The sequence below is a fragment of the Callithrix jacchus genome, chromosome 1 (genome assembly GCF_049354715.1).
Source record: "Callithrix jacchus isolate 240 chromosome 1, calJac240_pri, whole genome shotgun sequence".
NCBI lineage: Eukaryota > Metazoa > Chordata > Mammalia > Primates > Cebidae > Callithrix > Callithrix jacchus.
Genome location: NC_133502.1, coordinates 69,485,803 through 69,505,187, shown reverse-complemented (window position 1 = coordinate 69,505,187; position 19,385 = coordinate 69,485,803). Strand labels below are relative to the sequence as shown.

Genomic DNA, 19,385 nt, shown 5'->3' with positions numbered 1-19,385 from the left:
TTCTGAAAAATGTATTCCCAAGAAATTCATATTAATCAATGCCAGAGACCACCCAGTTTCTATATAGTGCAATCTCAAGAAATATTCTGCCACAGATTCTCTAAGGACTGATCTTCATGTCAGAAAACCTTTTTATCTTTTGTAAGTTTGTCAGTTCTAACATTAAATGCCTAACTTTGACAGTTACCAAGACAAGTCAATTCTAGCTTTTCTTTTTTAAATTTTCAGGTGAAATTTGCTATAATCTTATGCCCAACCTCATTTGGGCATGCCGAAAGCACTAATATTCTGCTTGCTTTTGAGTGCTAAAGAAATATAGCCCATGAGATGACTGGCTGAATTGAAAAGAATGAGGCTCATTGTACCAAGATATCTTTCCTGATACATTAAGTCAATGATCTGTTTCCTGCACAAGAGGTCTTGGTTGGGTATGTCACACTGTAATTTTGTCCACCTTCTGAGGCACACCTATTTTTCTGCTCTTTAACATGAGAAGCTCCTAACTCTGAAGGCCCTCTGTAAACATGTGGCTCCGAGGATAGTTTCAGATCCTGGCGGGCTATGCTCATGCTAGTACTTACCTCTGGACAGGATATCTAATTTTCAGATTCTAGACAAAAATGGAAAGTAACTAACCCCCCCTAGGGTTTTTTTCTGTTTCATAAAATAAATGTTATCAATGTGATTTAATCTGACTAGATTACTATAAATTTTTGAACTTAATTATTTATTTATGTTTGTATTATTTGCTATTGTTTCAACTAAGGAATTTTGCCTTTTTTTTTTGAGATGGAGTCTCACTCTTGTCGCCCAGTCTGGAGTGCAGTGGTGCAATCTCTGCTCACTGCAACCTCTACCTCCCAGGTTCAAGCAATTCTTCTGCCTCAGCCTTTCAAGTAGCTGGGATTACAGGTGCATGCCACCACGCATGGGTAATTTTTATATTTTTAGTAAAGACGGGGTTTCAACATGTTGGCCAGGCTGGTCTGGAATGCTTGACCTCAGGTGATCCTCCCGCCTCAGCTTCCCAACGCACGGGTTACAAACATGAGCCTCTGCACTCAGCCAAGGAATTTTGCTTTCTTTAGTCACCTAGGTTTTAAACTCCATGAGGTCAGGAAACTTACTTTTCACATGTTTTTTTCTTTGGTATGTTTTAGACGTGGTGTTTTATAGGCAGTAGTTAAAGAATGAAAACTTTAACCACTTTAAACTCTGAAATTCTAGGCAGTGGGATTTGTATTCAAAGACATAGGCTAATTATCTTATGACACTTCAATTATAGTCTGTTCAATTCACCACTGTAGTGATTCTAATTTTAGTTCATGGTGGTTTTCTCTCGGGGAATCTAAAGTACTTTACACATATAGCCTCATTCTTTTTCATAGCATGCTGCCTTAACCCAGTCTCTTCACATGTGATTTAAGAGCTCATTACCCAAATTATGCTCTGTGCACCAGCAGCACAGGCGTCACCTGGGAGCTGGTGAGAAATGCAGGCACTCGGTCGTCCTCCAAGACCTCATGAACCAGCTGTATTTTAACAAGATTTCAGGTGATTTGTGTGCACATTACAGTATGAAGAGACAAGACACCAAAGTTAACTATTTTTCCTGTTGTCTCATGGCAAGTAGATCTCCAGTCCTGAGTAGCTTGTGATACTGATGTTGCAAAGATGCAGTCACCTTCTTTTCCCATGATGATGCAGAGCCCCCTCAGTTCCTTTTGGAGCCTGTGATGGTCTCTGCACTCAGTGATTTTCTTCTTAGGCTCTTTATCTGTACCTGCATTACTTTTGTCCCTTAAGGTTTTGTCCCTTGATTTCCTCTTAAGTGCTTTGAACTTAATCATTTTTTATTTCTTAATTTTAACATGACCATTTCAGTCCGATGACAGTTTTATAGTCAAAACCTACATGGAATATATTAATAATGTTTTATAAAGCACCAGTTGTTACAAAAAAAAGTGGATCTTCCTGAGATGAGGCTATATGTAAAATATGGGTGGAATTTGTGTGGCAGTTGGGAACTGATGGAGAAGTACATTTTGGTCTGCCATAAAACTTCCTTCCTCAAACGACTTTCATACAACTAAGCAATGAAAGAGCAGAAAATTCTCAACTTGCTTCACTACTGGAAAGTAAAGGGAAATTTATGGGATAATAGTGACATTAAGAAGTAGTTCTTTAGAGAACTGTGTTTTTTGTAGCGAACTGGAAACATTTCCAGCTTTGAAAATGAACAGATGTCTTTTTCTCTCATGTTTCATCAGGCTTTAGAAATGAGTATGAGTAGGAGCAATTTGGTAGATTTTTTTTTTTGCCTATATTTCAAAACATTTTGAGTCTACTTGTTAATTAAGATGTTTTAAAAAGCTTTTGGTCCTTGCAATTCTGTTACTCATAAGAATGCATTTCTATAATTTGTACCAATTTGTGTGATCTGAAGCTAGTTGTCCTGAATGTACTTTACGTAAATGTGTGTGGCTCACTCAAGTAATTTTCATTCTTGAAATTACATCTCTCTATCTTTTTGGATGTAACTGGATTCACTGGAGTTAAGAATGAACGTTGTCATTCCCCCTGCCCACCCCCACTTCCCCGGCTATTGATATAATAAATGTAATTACAGTGTTAAGAAATCCTTTCCAGCTGAAGGAACAAACCACAAAGACTGTGGTTTAAGTCTTTGTAATATTTTTCCTTTTAAAATTGAAGCCATCTATTCAGACTTGGGTGTGCTTTTTGCAGGTGTCCATATTTAGATTTTCCCTGTTTTGTAATTTCCCAGTTCGCAGTCATGAATGAGTATTGGGGGAAAATGCACATTAAAATTGGACTTTACTTTCATTTGATTTTAAAATTTGTTTTCAGTTGTATAACCTTAAAAGCCTCATGCATTCTTTTCATAGCTTCCAGCCTCAGGAACATGGCAGTGGAACATGTTTATTGCCAGTCTAGCAGCTAGAAAAAGCCAAACTCCTGGATGACACAACGTAAATGACTGTAAAAAGAAAGAGAGAGAGAGAGGAAGAAAGGATGACAGGCAGGGAGAAAGATAGTGGGTCTGACCACAGAGGTGGCACATTTTACTAAATTTAGTATGATAGTTGTTGCCCAGGAAGGTCTCACAGAGGGCCACATGTGGGGTCAGAGGTTCCCTGTCACATGTGGTTGGTAGCCAGAAACAGCCATAACACGGCTGAAGGGAGCATTTTTCATTTTTTCATTCAGTTAGGTTTTTGTTTTTTGTTTTTTGAGACAGGGTCTCTCTCTATTGCTCAGGCTGGAGTGCAGTGGTGTAATCTTAGCTTACTACAACTTCCATTTCCCCAGGCTCAAGCGATCCTCCTGCCTCAGCCTTCCAAATAGCTGGGACTATAGGCATGCACCACCAATGCCCAGCTGATTTTTATATTTTAGTGGAGATGGGGTTTTGCCATGTTTCCCAGGCTGGTCTCAAACTTAGGGGCTGAGATCAGTGATTGACCAGCCTCAGCCTCCCAAAGTGCTAGGATTACAGGCGTGAGCCACCATGCCCAGCTTCAGTTAATGTTTATTGAATTCTCTCCCTGAGTTAAGGAATGATACTGTAGCTTTAGCAGTGATGGTTGGGGGCCAGGATCAGGTCCTGAGCTGTGTGGCCATATTTTTCTGGCATGAGCAGCTTTCTCTGGCGTTGGTTCTTTCCAAGCAGAAAAGTTTATTAGAATTTTTCACAGATGTGGTTCATTTCACCCAGGATTTTGTCTTCGTTTTAGCAGCAGAGACAGTGAATCTCACTGGGTCTTGATCAGGAAAAGGAGTTGGCCGTTAAATGACCTCAGGAATGGCTTCTGGCTTAGACCCTGGAGATGCTGTGTGGTTTGCTCAGGGTCAACCAGTTCATGACAGATACTAGAGAGACTTAATAAATCTCGACCTTTCTTCACCAGTCCAAGTTGCTTGAGTTGTAAATGATCTGAAAATAGCACCCTGCAGACACTGCTTGTTCAGGGTGAACTCTCTTACCTCCGTTAGCCCCGATTCTAGAGAAGAGTGGAGAGAGGACCTTAGGTGGCCTCTTGTCTTCGACCGCTTATGTGGCACACGTTCTTCAGCTAATGGAATGGCCGACATTGTATGCCATCTGCAACGGCCTGATAAGTTGCATTACAAATTGAGTGTGCAAACAATAATACTGATTAAGTGAAAAATGTGGAGGCCTGGGAACTGATTTTTGGCACTGACAAATTAAGGCAGATTAGAGAGCCTTTCAGGACACTTTTTATAATGCTACTTGTAATGTGAAAGAGGAAAGTATCAGAAGAAACTTAGTAGGGTTTCTTACTAAGATAACTGCTAGTAGAGTTTCTTACTAGGAGTACTCCTAGTAGAGTTTCTTGTTAGTACACTTAGTAAGAGCACTGGAACATACTGTGAATGCCTAAGGGGAAGTGTTTGAGTCAGGAAAAATTCAATTGTCCCAAATTGATGAATGAGTCTCTTTTTAGTAAAAGCTTCTTTTAATGGTTATGGTTACTTAGGACTTAGAGACAAGTTACAGACTAGCTATGGTTATTGCTGTTGTTTTGTAATAAACTTTTGGAGATCAATTTCATTTAATGCCCCAGTCTGGTTTTGTTGGTGAGCAGTTGAAACAGATCTATTATTGTTAACATCTGTGGTGAATAGCCTTAAAATTATTATCTTAGCATGGTTTAGAGGAGCTACAAGAAAGCGAAAATTCATACATCACTTATTATTATACACAGTGTATGAAATTAATAATCTCTCCTTCCTCATCCCAATTGCTGAAATTATTCTTACAGTTTCCGTTTCATTTTGGTACCACAGAGAATGTAAGGTTTGCTAGGACTAAGACTATTAGCATTATGGGAATACTTAAATATAATTAATATGAGAAAAATCAGAGGAATGTGCAAACTCTAGGCTGCATTTCTCCCTTATAGGTAAATCCAGTCATATATCTCTGACAGAATTGTAAAAACACCAAGTTATTTGATCTTTCCTGACTGACTTATCTTGCAGTCATTTATATTTACAACACGCTGTGCACCGAAGCATGAAAAGTAGAAGCATACAGTTTCGTTCTCATCTGAAGTCATAAAATATTTTCTATTTACATAGTAAACCTGGGATAGATTATAGTAGAAAACGCCTACAAATCTGAGATACTGAAAGTGGTAACCATTTTCAGAGATAAATAAGTAACTTATTAGCCTGTTTAAATATCTTAGCTACTTATATGATAAATAAGGCATAACTTGCCTTGTTTACTCTTTTAGATTTCCTTATAGATATACTTACTTTCTTTTTATATGTTTAAGGTCTTAGCAGCATTTTCCCCTCCCCCAGCTTTTTATTGTAAAAAATGTTCAACATGGAAAAATTGAACTAATTTATGTTGCATATCTGTGTATCTACTATCTAAATTTATTCATTAACATGGTGCTGCATTTGGTTTCTGTCTCTCTCTCTTTTTTTTTTTTGAGACAGAGTCATCTCGCTCTGTGGCCTAGGAGTGAAGTGCAGTCGTGCCATCTTGGCTCAGAGCAACCTCCACCTATACCTCTTGGATTCAAGCAATTCTCCTGTCTCAGCCTCCTGAGTAGCTGGGATTATAGGCACCTGCCACCATATCCAGCTAATTTAAAAAATATTTTTAGTAGAGATAGGGCTTCGCCATGTTGGCCAGGCTGGTCTCGAACTCCTGATCTCAAGTGATCTACCTGCCTTGGCCTCCCAAGGGATTACAGGTGTGAGCCACCGTGCATGGCCTGCATTTGTTTTCTCTGTTTTTTTTTTGTGTGTGTATATGTGTGTGTAAAGGTATGTGGATGTGTGTATGCATGTATGTATGTTTTTTGCTGAACAGTTTGAGGTTAATTGGGATATGCAGATGTCATGATGCTTTCTCTTTAAATTTTTTTTTTTTTTAGGCAGGGTCTCATTCTGTCAACTAGACTGGAGGGCTGTGTTGAGATTATAACTCACTGCAGCCTGGAATGTCTGGGCTCAACTGATCCTCTCACCCCAGCCTCCTAAGTAGCTGGAACTACAGGCACATGCCACTGCATCTGGCTAATTTTTATTTTATTTTATTATTTATTTATTGAGATGGAATTTCACTCTTGTTGCCCAGGCTAGAGTGCAATGGTGCAATCTCGGCTCCCTGCAACCTCGGCCTCCTGAGTTCAAGCGGTTTTCCTGCCTTAGTCTCCTGAGTAACTGGGACTACAGACATGTGCCACCACGCCCAGCTAATTTTGTATTTTTGATAGAGACAGGGTTTTTTCATGTAGGACAGGCTGGTCTCGAATTCCCAACCTCAGGTGATCTGCCCACCTCAGCCTCCCAAAGTGCTGGGATTACAGGTGTGAGCCACCATGCCTGGCCATTTATAGATGTATGTATGTATGCATGTATGTATGTATTTATTTATTTATGAGATGGTGTTTCACTCTTGTTGCCCAGGCTGGAGTGCAATGGCACGATCTCGGCTTACCGCAAGCTCTGCCTCCCAGGTTCAAGTGATTCTCCTGCCTCAGGCCTGTAAGATGGGATTACAGGCCTGCACCACTACACCTGGCTAATATTTTGTATTTTTAGTAGAGATGGGGTTTCTCCATGATGGTCGGGCTGGTCTTGAACTCCTAACCTCAGATGATTCACCTGCCTCGGCCTCCCAAAGTGCTGGGATTACAAGTGTGAGCCACGGTAACTGGCCTATTTTATTTTTGTAGAGACAGTTCTTACCATGTTGCCCAGGCTGGTCTCAAACTCCTAGACTCAAGTGATCCTCCTGCCTCAGTCTCCCAAGTGTTCAGATTATAGGCATGAGCCACTGTGCCTGGCCTAAATTCTTGAACATCTATCTCCTAATAATAAGGTCATTCTCCTACATAAAGACAATCACATTTCGAAATATGAAAAATTAACAATAATTTTCTCATTATATCTGGTATCCAGTCCGTATTTAAATTTATCCTGTTGTCTCCAGCGTGTCTTTTATGGCTATTTATTTTTGTCCTAAATTCCGAAACAGTCGGGGCTCACGCATTGCAGTTCATGTTATGGTCCTCAAATCTCTTGTATATTTAATCTAGCATCTGGAACAGTTCTCTCACTTTTTTTTTTTTTGAGATGGAGTTTTATTGTTGTCACCCAGGCTGGAGTGCAATGGCACTATCTCGGCTTACTGCAACCTCCACCTCCCAGGTTTAAATGATGCTCCTGTCTCACCCTCCTGAGTAGCTGGGATTATAGGCACCCACCACTATGCCCGGCTAATTTTTGCATTTTTAATAGAGACAGGGGTTTCACCACATTGGTCAGGCTGGTCTTGAACTCCTGACCTCAGGTGATCCACTGACCTTGGCCTCCCAAAATGCTGGGATTACAGGCGTGAGCCACCACACCCGGGGTTATTATTATTTTTTTTAAATTGACTTTTTAAAGGGACCACGCCACTTTCCTTGGAGGACATTCCACATCGAGGATGTGTCTGATTGTTTCCTGTTGATGCCATTCAGTTTCTTTCATTCGTGATTTCCTGTAAACTGGAAGTTAGGCCAGAAGTTTGGAGTTCATTAGTTTCAATTAATCTTTTTGGGGACGACGAAGTGGAGGAGTTTAAGAAAAAGTCAGTGTCGTCTTTGCAGAATGATTTTCATTAAAACTCTGGCCTCTGTGATATTGAGAAAGTCACAATATTGGAAGGTGATACTTGTCAACTTCTGATTAGAGTCTCTTCCTTATTTTAAAAGACATAAACTAAAAGTTGACTGGGTTTCCTGTCCTCCCCCTTCAGCTCCTCTCCTGCTTTTCTTCTTTGCTCTTCCATGGCCATGAGTGTGTGCCACTGATAGGACATTTTATTACAATGTGGCAATTTCCTTGTATACGTTTACATATAGCCCACCATTCTGTGAGCGACTGACAGCAGGAGGTGTTACTTTTTCTGTGATTTCTTGACACCCAATATAATTCAGTGTCATCACAGGCTAATTTATTAAGATTTAAAACTCTCTTCTTGGCCAGGCATGGTGGCTCACACCTGTAATCTCAGTACTTTGAGAGGCCAAGGCAGGAGGATCACCTGAGCCCAGGAGTTTGAGGCTTCAGTGAGCCATGATTGTAGCACTACACTCCAGCCTGGGTGACAGAGCAAGACCCTATCTCAAAAATAAAATTTGATCTTAAATTTGATGGGAGAAGGAATTTTCTGGATCCACAACTGAATCGTCTACGCTTGGCAGGCAGATGTTCTCTCAAATAGTGGATGGATTCACCTTTTCTCTCTTCCCAAGTTTAGCTACTTTCACTGCCTTCTAGTCTTCATATATTCTTAAGTGAAGTGAGAAGATACGTCTGTATATCAGTGACCTTTTATTTTATCTTTTGGATTTCTCTTTTAGGCGCTATGATGTGTCTTCACTGAACTTAAGTTTTCATTGCTTACGGATTTTCTTTTTTTTCCTGTAAGTGCTCTGTGAGCTATACACTGATGGAAATATAGGGACCCTCGTTCACTTTCAAAGAGCTCAGAATATTGGTTAGACAAAGTCCCTTCCTGCCTGGACATTCAGATTGGCTCTGTTGACTTAAAATTTCAAGCAAGTATACTTTTTTGTGTGTCCTGCAACTTGGCCTGAACTTTGCTATAAATGGCAAAGTTACTGAATTGCCTTGGTTCCATACCAGATGCTAGAAATAATTTTAGGATGTAAAAACACGTTTTTCCTATGAAAGTATTTTTTTTAGGGTCTCTTGATAAGCATATATGTGTGTTACTCATTTTCCTAATGAATTAGTTCCTTTCTTCAACTGTAAGGATAAACCTTCATTGATGTATAATTTGTTAGAATGAAACTGATTCCAGTAAGATTATTAGGACTTCAATCTGACTCCCTTATGAAAAGGCATAATGAAATGGATACTTTAATCAAATCTGCAGAAAAAGGAAATATTATTCTGAATAACCACTTAAATAGAAAAGGAAATTTTCAGCATTTACTTTCTGTATTATTTATTCAAAATGAGAGCCTCAGGGTAACCCCCAGATTCCTGCAGGCAATTAAGACAAAAGTTAAGATTTTGGAAAGCTCTTGATCTAGAAAAACCAAATTAGATTAGAGTTCTTAGACCAGGAAGGGGCCCCACAAAACCATTAGATCAAGCCCCTTGCCTTTAGGCAAATAAGATATTAACCCCTGTTGACAGACAAGAATATTTGAAACCAATAATGGTGTTTTGAACAAAAGAACAAGAATAGTGGCATGGAGCCTGGCTTTTTATCTTTTATTGCACTCTTTCTACTGTCATTATACTTTTGTTTTTCAGTTCAATTCATTGGATTCGAGAGGAGCTTATTTATCATGCAACCTAAGTATTATCCATAGAGTCATCCTTGAACTTTGCCATGGACTTGGGTGAAAAATATTTCTGGTTTTCAAGGCTTCCCTAGTATCATATGGTACTGGAATAAAAAATAGAATATTGTTTTAAAACTGTCAGAACAGGCAGAACTTCTCAACCAGCAACACATTCTGCAGCTCGTCTTCATTTTGAACATAGCATTGCAATGCAGAGCCCCTACCCTCTTTCCACTAGAAGGAACGCATGTCACCTCTTGGAGGCCTCCGTTGACAAGGAATAATGGTCTCCTGACTTTGAATGGATCCTTTTTGTTCAAAACAGGAGCATTCCTGAGTCAGAGTCAAACATAGCTTATAGGCAGCAATTTTCAGGAGACAACATCCCAAGTTAACTGCTTATGGCCCCTGAAAATGTAAAGCCTGTGCTAGTGCCCCAGTGAAATAAGCCACGGTGGCATTCCCGTCCTTTTAGCTCCTGGATTTCTCCTTTTCAACCCATAATCGGCAAGGGCAAGTAAGAGAACTGACAATTATATGAGCACTTACTCTATCCCACACATGGTGCTAAGTCCTTTACAGAAAACAAGGTTTTCTCCACTGGTTCTCTATGGCCATTAGTAGAGAATGCTGGAGTCACTGATCTGGAAAAACCTATTTAATTCCTTGGTCTCAGTTTCTTATCTGTAAAATGAGATTAAACTGGTAAAATATGTTAAGCACTTAACAAGAATGTTTTAAACGGTACTTAGTGTTGCCCTCTTCATTTACATTTCTTCCAGCTCTTTCGTTCTGAACCACTCATTTGATGGTGTCATCCTCTTCCCAGTCTCTGTTCTTTCAATTGAAGAATGTTTGGTGATTCCTGAATCCTTATGGGCAAAACTCCTTAGTTTGTTGTGTGATCTGGCCCCATCTTACCTCTTTTGACTGATAGATCCCTTTATTCTAGCATTGGTATTTAAAATCAATATGGACCATGGTTTTGGGTTTATGTCTTCTGTAAGTTTGTGGGGTTTCTCTACTTAAAATTCCCTTGCCACCTGCCCTCCTGTGTTGCTTCCCCCTACAGTCTCCCCCTATTTAAATCCCCTTGTCCCTTCAGGACACAGGTCCCAGCCTCTGCCCCAGTGTAGCATTTCCTGCCTCTCTTTAAACTGGGAGTAATATCCTTCTTTGGATCACTAGCCCTGTATTTATTGCTCTTTTGAAACCCGATGGAAATTTAGGCTTCAAGTCATCAAAAAATATTAAGCAGTGTTCAGTACTTCCATTACTTAATACAAAAGTTCATCAGTGTATTTTCATTTTTCAATAAGACTTGAAATAAAAATGTTTTTCCTTAAGAGATTTTTTTTCCTTTTCTTTTTTTCTTTCTTTCCTTTTTTTTTTTTTTGTCCATTTGAGATCTGAATCCTGAATTGATTAGACAAATTTGGTTTGTCTAGTTAGTGGTTAACTGGAACATGCCATTCTTCAAACATTTCTAGGAATCCCAAAACCTAGTAGCCGATTGGGTCATGCTACAGAATACAGAGGCAGTAATCAAAGAGCCTCCACAGAGAGTCACTGAATTTTAGAACCAGAAGAAATTAAAGTGACTTTCGTGAAACATCACCGTGATCTAAATAAATCACAATCTCAGATAGTGAGGGTATGTTTGAGTCAATTTGTTTTGTGTGTTGATGAGAGGGGCTGCAGGTCTGTGAGTTTGCAGATGCCCCTTTGTCCCAGCTGCTTGCCAATAGGTTGGCCCAGGTGGGATCCATCCTTCTGATGGCCAGGCCCCGGTGAGGATGGTGCTACCACCACATCCATTCCAGGGAGACTCCCAATCTCTATCAGTTTCTTCTGCTCTCCTGAATTCTAAACTCACTCTCATCTGATTCCATTATTTGTCTGTTGTGGTAGCTTTGGTGAAGTTGGACCACAAATAATGATATAGAAGGAAAGAAAAAATGGACTTTTTTTGTCTTTCCTATATCCTTTTATCAGATATATTTCCTGAATAAAACTAATTTTAAGTTGATAGACTCTTAGATCTCTAGCCACTGTTGAATGCACCTAATCAGGGCATTTTCTTGAGCTAGAGAATGTTTGCCTCATAGGATAGATACCAGGTACCCTAGGAGGTGGGTACCAGGTGCCAGGGAGGTTAAGTAACTTGCCAAGAACGTATAGCTAGTAAGTATGGATCAAGTATTACATCTTCAAGTGATACAGGATTTGGGATTACCCACTCCATTTATTTATATTGTCATGTAAATAATAACTAATGGTAACTAAATAATGGCTAACCCTCATACAGTATTTACTGTGTGACAGGAATAATTTTAACTGGTTTACATATCTGGTTGACCCACTTAAATCTCACAACAGCCCCATGAGATAGTGACTGCTGTTATTCTCACTGAAGCACAGAGAGGATAAGTAACTTGCCCAAAATCAGTGAGCCAGGGAGTGGCATTGTAGGGATTTAAGCCCAGGTAGTCTGACTCTAGAAAAAGAATCAAGACATTCATTGTCTTTTGATTTCTTACCTATGTTCTTACTCTTTTGCCTGGATTCCTCTTTAATCTCAGTGAAAAAAAAATAGTACATATTTAACAACTAAAGAAAAAAGATGTAAAAAGAGACTGTAGTACATTTCCAAGCTAATAGCAAGTTATGTAAAAAATACTATTTGCTGATGAGGCTTGTAAGAACCTCCTAGAACTTTATAGAATGGGTGTGGAATACTTGTTTTCTGCTAAGGGCTATTGATCCCAAGAAAAATTCAATGAAGGGATCTTTGCAAAATACTAAATGATTTTTCTTTGTCTCCCTGTAGAAGCAAAAAGGCTTAGGCCTCTAGGCACTGTTGAATGCACCAAAGTAGGCCACCTCCTTAAGCTAGAGAAGTTTGCTTTATAGGATAGGTGCCAAGTGCCCTGGGAGGTTGGTGGAGGGAGAGATGACTTCCAGCTGAGATTGTGCAGTAGAATTTAATATTTAAAGCATTCCAATTTGACAGGGCTGAATTAGTCCATATGACTTCATAAGTGACTGCTTCATTTAATTTTGGTGAATAAAATGTGCTGGCTGCAAAATATGAAAAAGAAAGTTCACCCTTATTTTCAAGTGTATGGTTAGTACTTTCCACATAAGACATATGGCTAAATGTGTTTTTTTATCTACCTCTGAAATGTGAAGACTGTAATAAGATCTAGTAACAAGAGCGCAGTTTAGAAAAACCTGATTGACTCTAGTTTATGTAACTATCCAGACTATATAAAGAAAGTCTCATAAATAGACTTCATCTAAAGAGTACGGCAGCTATAACCTTCTCTAACTTTCATGCCCTGGGTGTTCTCCTAGATTCTTCTGAGTTTATAGTCTTAATGTAATTGTTAATAGCATGACAATTGTTCCTAGGTTTGCTTTTTGCCCTGGTCACTTTAGGTTTAATTTTATTCCATTCCTGGTCATGTATAGTTTTATTCTGTCATCTCCCCAGACCCCATCAAGAACCCTATTTTCCTGTGACAGACTTGAATGAATGTAACCTCGGGTTATGTTTTTTTTTTTTTGGTGAACTTAGAGGATGCATAGGCTGGGTGCCAACTGTTAGAAGAAAACCATACCTTTCCGGATGGTGCTGTGTGGCGAGCCTACCCTTATCATGCAATAAGCCGACATCCTCACCGCAAATGTGGCAGACCCGCTCTGCATCTCCACAGGGTTTCTGGATTCTTTTCCAGGCTGTTTCTCTATTGCACACTCAGACTGGGTAGGAAAGCAGGCCGGGCAGTTTTATATGTATGTCAGCATTTTCACTTGGTGATGGATATAACCTAACTTTGTAGCTCTCCTAGGTTTATTACTGACATCTGTTTCCCCTGAGCCTATCCAGCAGGGGCTGAAGCCACATCTGCTCTTTAAACTTCTACCTGCCTTTATGTTTTCAATGTAATTTTAGATTTCATTTGTTTTTAATTGTGAACTCAGAAGAGATGAGTTCCAGCTATGACTCAGTGTGAGTTCCTATGTCATAATTCTACATTTCTGGAGTGCTTGCACCTGACAGGAATAGACTCAAGAAAACAAAAAGAAAAGCCTTAGGCACATGGTTGTTCTAGATGTGGAATGCTGCTGGCAACTGGCATGGAGTGAAATCGGCCACACGAAATCCAAAGCACGGCCCCACATTTTTTCTCTGAATATTTTCTATGAGAAAGGGACGTTAAAGGTAAAGGAAGTAATTAAGAATGGCAGATATGTCTTTAAAATTAAACATATTGGTCATAACTTTAATAAAGGCTTAAAAGTGTTTTTAGTCGTCATGGCAAAAAGGCTTTTAAATAAAAGTAACCAGTTTTGAGACTTTAGAAAGCAGAAGTTTTTCATACCAGTACTTCCTATTTTAGTTTCAAAGGAAAAGAGGAGGAGCTGAGGTTTGGACAGTTATAGTGAGTTTGCAGACGCCCCTTTGTCGCAGCTGCTTGCCGATAGGTTGGCCCAGGTGGGATCCATCCTTCTGATGGCCTGGCCCCGGTGAGGGCCTGAGTTATAGTGGGCGAGGGAGTTGACATAATCAAAAATGATTTTTTCCCTGGGAACGCATCTTGGGTACTTATCTGTTCTCATAGGCAAGAGTGTCAGGCTGGTGAATTTTGAATGTTTCCTGCAGCTCTGAAGAAACACTATGATCCTAATGAACCTGGAGAAAAGCTGGTATTGTGGCCCTAAATATTACCTGCCTCAAGGAGGCACCATGTTTTGGTACATTCTGATCATGACTATAAATCAAAGCATCTTTACTTCTCCAGGGAGATTAAAAAAAAAAAAACCATCTGTTACTTTATATGGATCTTGTAGTTGCAGTATATCTGTCAGATGCTTCCATTTTTATGACTTAAGACACTTGGTGTTGCTATGAATAGCAAATTGGAAAAATTGGGCATTTTGTTAAATTTTGAATTTTATCTTGGCATATATATGGAAATGACTTACAGATCTTGGAATAGAGACATCTTTGTTAGAATGTGAAAGAATGTCAGTGAATTCTAACTTGAAGCTACATTCGGATGACATGTTAAAGGCATGAATAGACAAAGGGAATTGATTTTCAGGAAGTGCCTTCTGGAAACTGTGGGAAATCCCGTCATGGTAGAAGAGCAGCTTGTGCTTGGATCAGAGTCACGCAGATGTGGTGGGAGATGCTGGTTGTCTACATGGCTAGTCCGTGGCAATCGACCATTTGCCTAGCATTTTGACTGCTGAATTTGAGGGAGTGAAGAGGACATTTTCACCACCCCAGGCAGATAGTAACTAGTGCTCCATGTACAGAGCTGATTTGAATTTTCAAATGACCTTTTAAAAGTCCCCCCGCTCATAGGTTTGAATAGACTTCCTATTTATTCCTCTAAGTTTAGGTCTAAGAAAATTCCCATATTGTAAAATTCCCATTCTGTACTTGTGAAGTTTGCCTGCTTGCTAAAATTCATTTGTAAGCCCCAAATCCATACTTGAGGGCTCTTATGGTTGTTGGTGAATGTGCACAGGGCAGCAAAAAAATCTGAGTAGCTCAGTGTACACGTACCTGGCGGAGGTTGAACAAGGTGACACTCTGCCCTCTTGCCTCAGTTCTTACACTGTAAACAAGTGTCCTGGATGCAGACAATTCAGTGCCATGTATTTTGCATTTTTTGCTTTTTCTTGGTGATTTCACTGTTTAAAATGGCTCCTCAAATATAGGGCTAAAGAGCTGTGCAGTGGTGTTTTCTTTTTTTGAGACAGAGTCTCGTTCTGTTGCACTAGCTGGAGTGCAGTGGCTCCATCTTGGCTCACTGCAACTTCCGCCTCCTGGTTCAAGCAATTCTCCTGCCTCAGCCTCCCAAGTAGCTAGGGTTACAGGCATGTGCCAGCATGCCCAGCCAATTTTTGTATTTTTAGTAGAGACAGGGTTTCACCATGTTGGCCAGGCTAGTCTTGAACTCCTGACCTCAGGTAATCCACCCACCTTGGCCTCCCAAAGTGCTGGGATTATAGGCATGAGCCACCACTCCTGGCCCTGTCCAGTGTTTTTAAGTGCAAGAAGGCTGTGATGTACCCTGTAGGGGAAATACATGTGTTAGCTACACTTTCTTCAAGCATGGGCTATAGTGCTGTTGGCTGTGAGTTTAGTGTGAATGAACCAACAATTTAGATCAAATAAGGCATTTTTTAAAAACACACACAAAACGAAGTTATATGGCTGTGAAAATTTTGTTTATAAGAGGTTGATGAAAATTTTGTGACCAGAGGCTTGTAGGAACATAACCCTGTGTTTCCCCTGGAAGCTAAGGATTAGTATTTCCTATGGGAGTGTTCAAGGCAACTTTATAGACAGAACTGCCATCATGAATAACAAGGATCACTATGTGGGCTGGGCGTGGTGGCTCACACCTGTAATCCCAGTATTTTGGGATGCCGAGGCAGGCAGATCACCTGAGGTCAGGAGTTCAAGACTAGCCTGGCCAGCATGGTGAAATCCTGTCTCTCCTAAAAATACAAAAATTAGCTGGGCTTGGTGGCAGGCACCTGTAAAATGACAATGAAGTTAAAACCCCACGGTTTCTGAGGCGTTTTCTGAGTAAACTGGCATATAGTGTACTCTTTCCTGCAGAAGTTCCAGAAACAGCACTATTTCTTGATGTGCAAAATGGCCTCTTTTGAGCAGCCCTGGGGCAGTTTCGCCTGGCTCTCTTGCAGCCGGGGTGCCCCAGTTTAGTATACAGTGGGTATAAAAATAGGCAACAGAGGAACTTGCTTGTCTGGGGGAAAAGGCCCTTGCAGATTTGTAGAACTTTTACATTTGTGTGCCTGATATTCTGCAGGTTCAAGAGAAAACAATTCAATTTCAAGATAACATTCTACAGGGTAAAAAAAAAATTTAATTTCAATGAATTTAAGGGAAAAAGTTGTCCATCTTTCTATACTTTCTATAACTTTTTCTTTTGTAGTTTCACCACTAAAAAAAAAACAAAAAAAAAAAAAACAAGCGAAATAGCCTTGAGGAAATGGGTTTGCAAGGCTATTTGGTTAGACAATGAATTAAAGAGTCATAACTTCCGGGATGGGCTTTTAGTAAGGGAAGTGCTTAGGCTGCTGTGAAGCCTGGGTTCAGCTCACACAGGACCCTTGAAAAGTTGTTCTGTGCCTTCCAGAACCATAGGCAACACTCTGTATTGTAAAAACCCCAGAGCTAAACACTGTCTGATATAATATGTATATTGCATAATTGTAAAACACACATAACATTTACCATCTTGACTGTTTTTAAGTGTGCAGTTACGTATTCACGTTGTTGCAGTCTCCAGAGCTCTTCTCATCTTGCAAAACGGAAACTCTGTACCATTAAATGACTCCTCATCTCTCCCTCTCCAGCTCAGCCCCTGGAAATTAGCATTGTTTTCTGTCCATGAATGTGACTACCCTAGGTATCTTATATAAGTAGAGGTATACAGTATTTGTCTTTTTAGTACTGGCTGATTTTACTTAGTATTATATAATGTCCTTAAGGTCCATTCATATTGTAGCAGGGGTCAGAATTTCTTTCCTTTTTAAGGCTGATTAATATTTACTTTTATGTATACATCACATTTTGTTTATCCATTCTAATGTCAATGCACATTTGGGTTGCTTCCGCCCTTTGGCTATTGTGAATAATGCTGCTATGAACGTGGGTTTGCAAATACCTTTTTGAGACCCTCCTTTCAATTTTTTTTGTATGCCCAGAAGTAGAATTGCTAGATCAGATTTTATTTTGAATTTTTTGAGGCTCTGCCATACTATTTTCCATGGCGGTTCCACCATTTTACATTCCTACCCACAGTGCACAGGGGTTCCAATTTCGGCACATTCTTGCCAACATTAGTTACTTTCTTTATAGCTAAATAACATTGTTGAAGATTACTGACAATGTCAAGAAATTTTGGCCTCTGTGATAGTTTTATTAGTAAACTTTATTTAGTAGTATTTATTAGTAGTAGTTTTGTTTTAGAAATATTTGTATTTTCCATGTTTCTAGTCCCTCGATTATGTAGGTAGAAACAAATCATATAGAATCAATTTGCCTTATGTTACCTTAGAACTGTGGCCACAGCCTAGTAGGGACTCAATTCATTTTTGTTAAATGAATGAATCAGTGACCATGAAGACAGTTCATGTTATTTGTTGTGGAGATATGTAATGGGATTGGAAAAGATGTAGGGTAAATTGTGTTACCTCTCTCTCGTGTTAATTTAGCCCTTTCAAAAATAAAGATATTTGGCCAGGCATGGTGGCTCGCGCCTGTAATCCTAGCAGTTTGTGAGGCTGAGGTGGTAGATCACCTGAGGTCAGGAGTTCGAGACCAGCCTAGCCAACATCGCGAAACCCTATCTATACTAAAAATACAAAAATTAGCTGAGTGTGGTGGCGCACACCTGCAATCCCAGCTACTCGGCAGGCTGAGGCAGCAGAATAGCTTGAACGCGGTGGTGGGATGGGGGGAGGTGGGTGGAGATTGCAGTGAGCCGAGATTGCGCCACTGCACTCCAGCCTGGTGACAGAGTGAGACTCCTTCTCAAAAAAAAAAAAACGATATTTGTTTTAGATATCCCAAAGTGCATATTAGTTGATTAAAAAGACAATTTCAGTTAATGTGCCAGTCCTTTACAAGACAGTGCTCCTATTTGATTTTCCCACCCCAAGGCATTGTCTGTGTGACATTGTCTCTGCAGTGTTTCAGGGGCCGCCTTCAGGCCTGTCGTGCACAGCGTCTTCTTGCTAGGCTTTTTAACATAGTAGTGTAAACATTTTTATTCACGCAGTCTTTATGGTTTGGGAACGGTGGCTTCCTGTCTTTCAGAACCTGACGTTATTTGCTTTTTTGGTGTGTGCCTTCCAGACACCTGCACTTGAAATCTTTCAGGTGTTTTGCAGTCGTTTTCTCAGATGGTTGGATGGTTTCAAGCCAAGAATAACAGAGTTAGGGTCAAGACTGTGAACCGTATGGTCAGTCCTTCTAAGGAAGTATTTATTTTTATTCACTTTTGTTTGCCTTTCCTTGGGTCACAGTCCTAACTGCTGTTCCTTTTGGCTGCAGTTATTCAAAACTAAATTTACTACCGAGCCTAGGACAGCATTTTCCAAACTTTTAAAATTATGACACCCAGTAAGAAATATGTTTTACAGTTTTTTACATCCTGACCAGTTTTACACACACACACACACACACACACACACACACACAACCTGAAGTATTTGTTGCAAGTTACAGATGTTTACAGTTACCCTTAAGGATCTGTGTTTCCATTGAACTTACATAAAATACTGTTTATTGAATTGATTTTATGACTTACATTATTTTGTCATGCAGTTTAACACACACGGAACACTGGGATCCCAGAACTTTGTCGTTCATGCTCTTTAGCGACAATCAGCTTTTCTGCTCATGACTGATGGCCTATTGCTGTGTGGTTCTGTTAGCAGTTTGATTGTCGAAGTCATGACAGCTCTGGTTGTGCATTAGTTTTACCTTTACAGGCAGCTGCTCCTTGGGAAATGGGGCTTGCAGAGCAGGTTGAATGTTCCATAGCATCAGATCTATACTTTGGGGATTTGGAGGCATTCACGGAGGAAGTCAGCAGCATGGGAATCACAAGTCAACCCACCCTGTCCATTAAAAGGCTCAGGCCCTCTGGTCTCCATTGTCACTTAGACTAGCAAAATATCACCTACCTCATGGATGCTTTGAGGACAGGGGCCAGTCTTGTTTTTCTCTTTATTCCTCAATACAATACAGGTCTCGTATTTCTTTCTATGATGCCTTGTGTGGAGAATATTTATCAGTATTGGCTCTGGTCCTCTCCTCACTGTCCCTCTTCTCCTCCCCGTGGAAAACAGCATAGTATATACAGAAAGAGATGTGCAGACTGTGTGGAATGATCTGAGGGGCAACTTGCTTAGAGGGTGAGACTGTCTATGTGTAAGAGCTTATGTTTGAGG

The 19,385-nt window shown here is 40.0% G+C and overlaps 1 protein-coding gene and 1 pseudogene across 8 annotated transcripts in view; both read left to right on the top strand.

Moving 5' to 3' along the window:
* Positions 1 to 19,385, top strand: part of LRCH1 (leucine rich repeats and calponin homology domain containing 1) — a 221,492-nt gene that overhangs the window by 30,283 nt on the left and 171,824 nt on the right. The window lies entirely within an intron of this gene.
* On the top strand, positions 6,092 to 15,366 carry LOC144577371 (protein GVQW1 pseudogene; annotated as a pseudogene).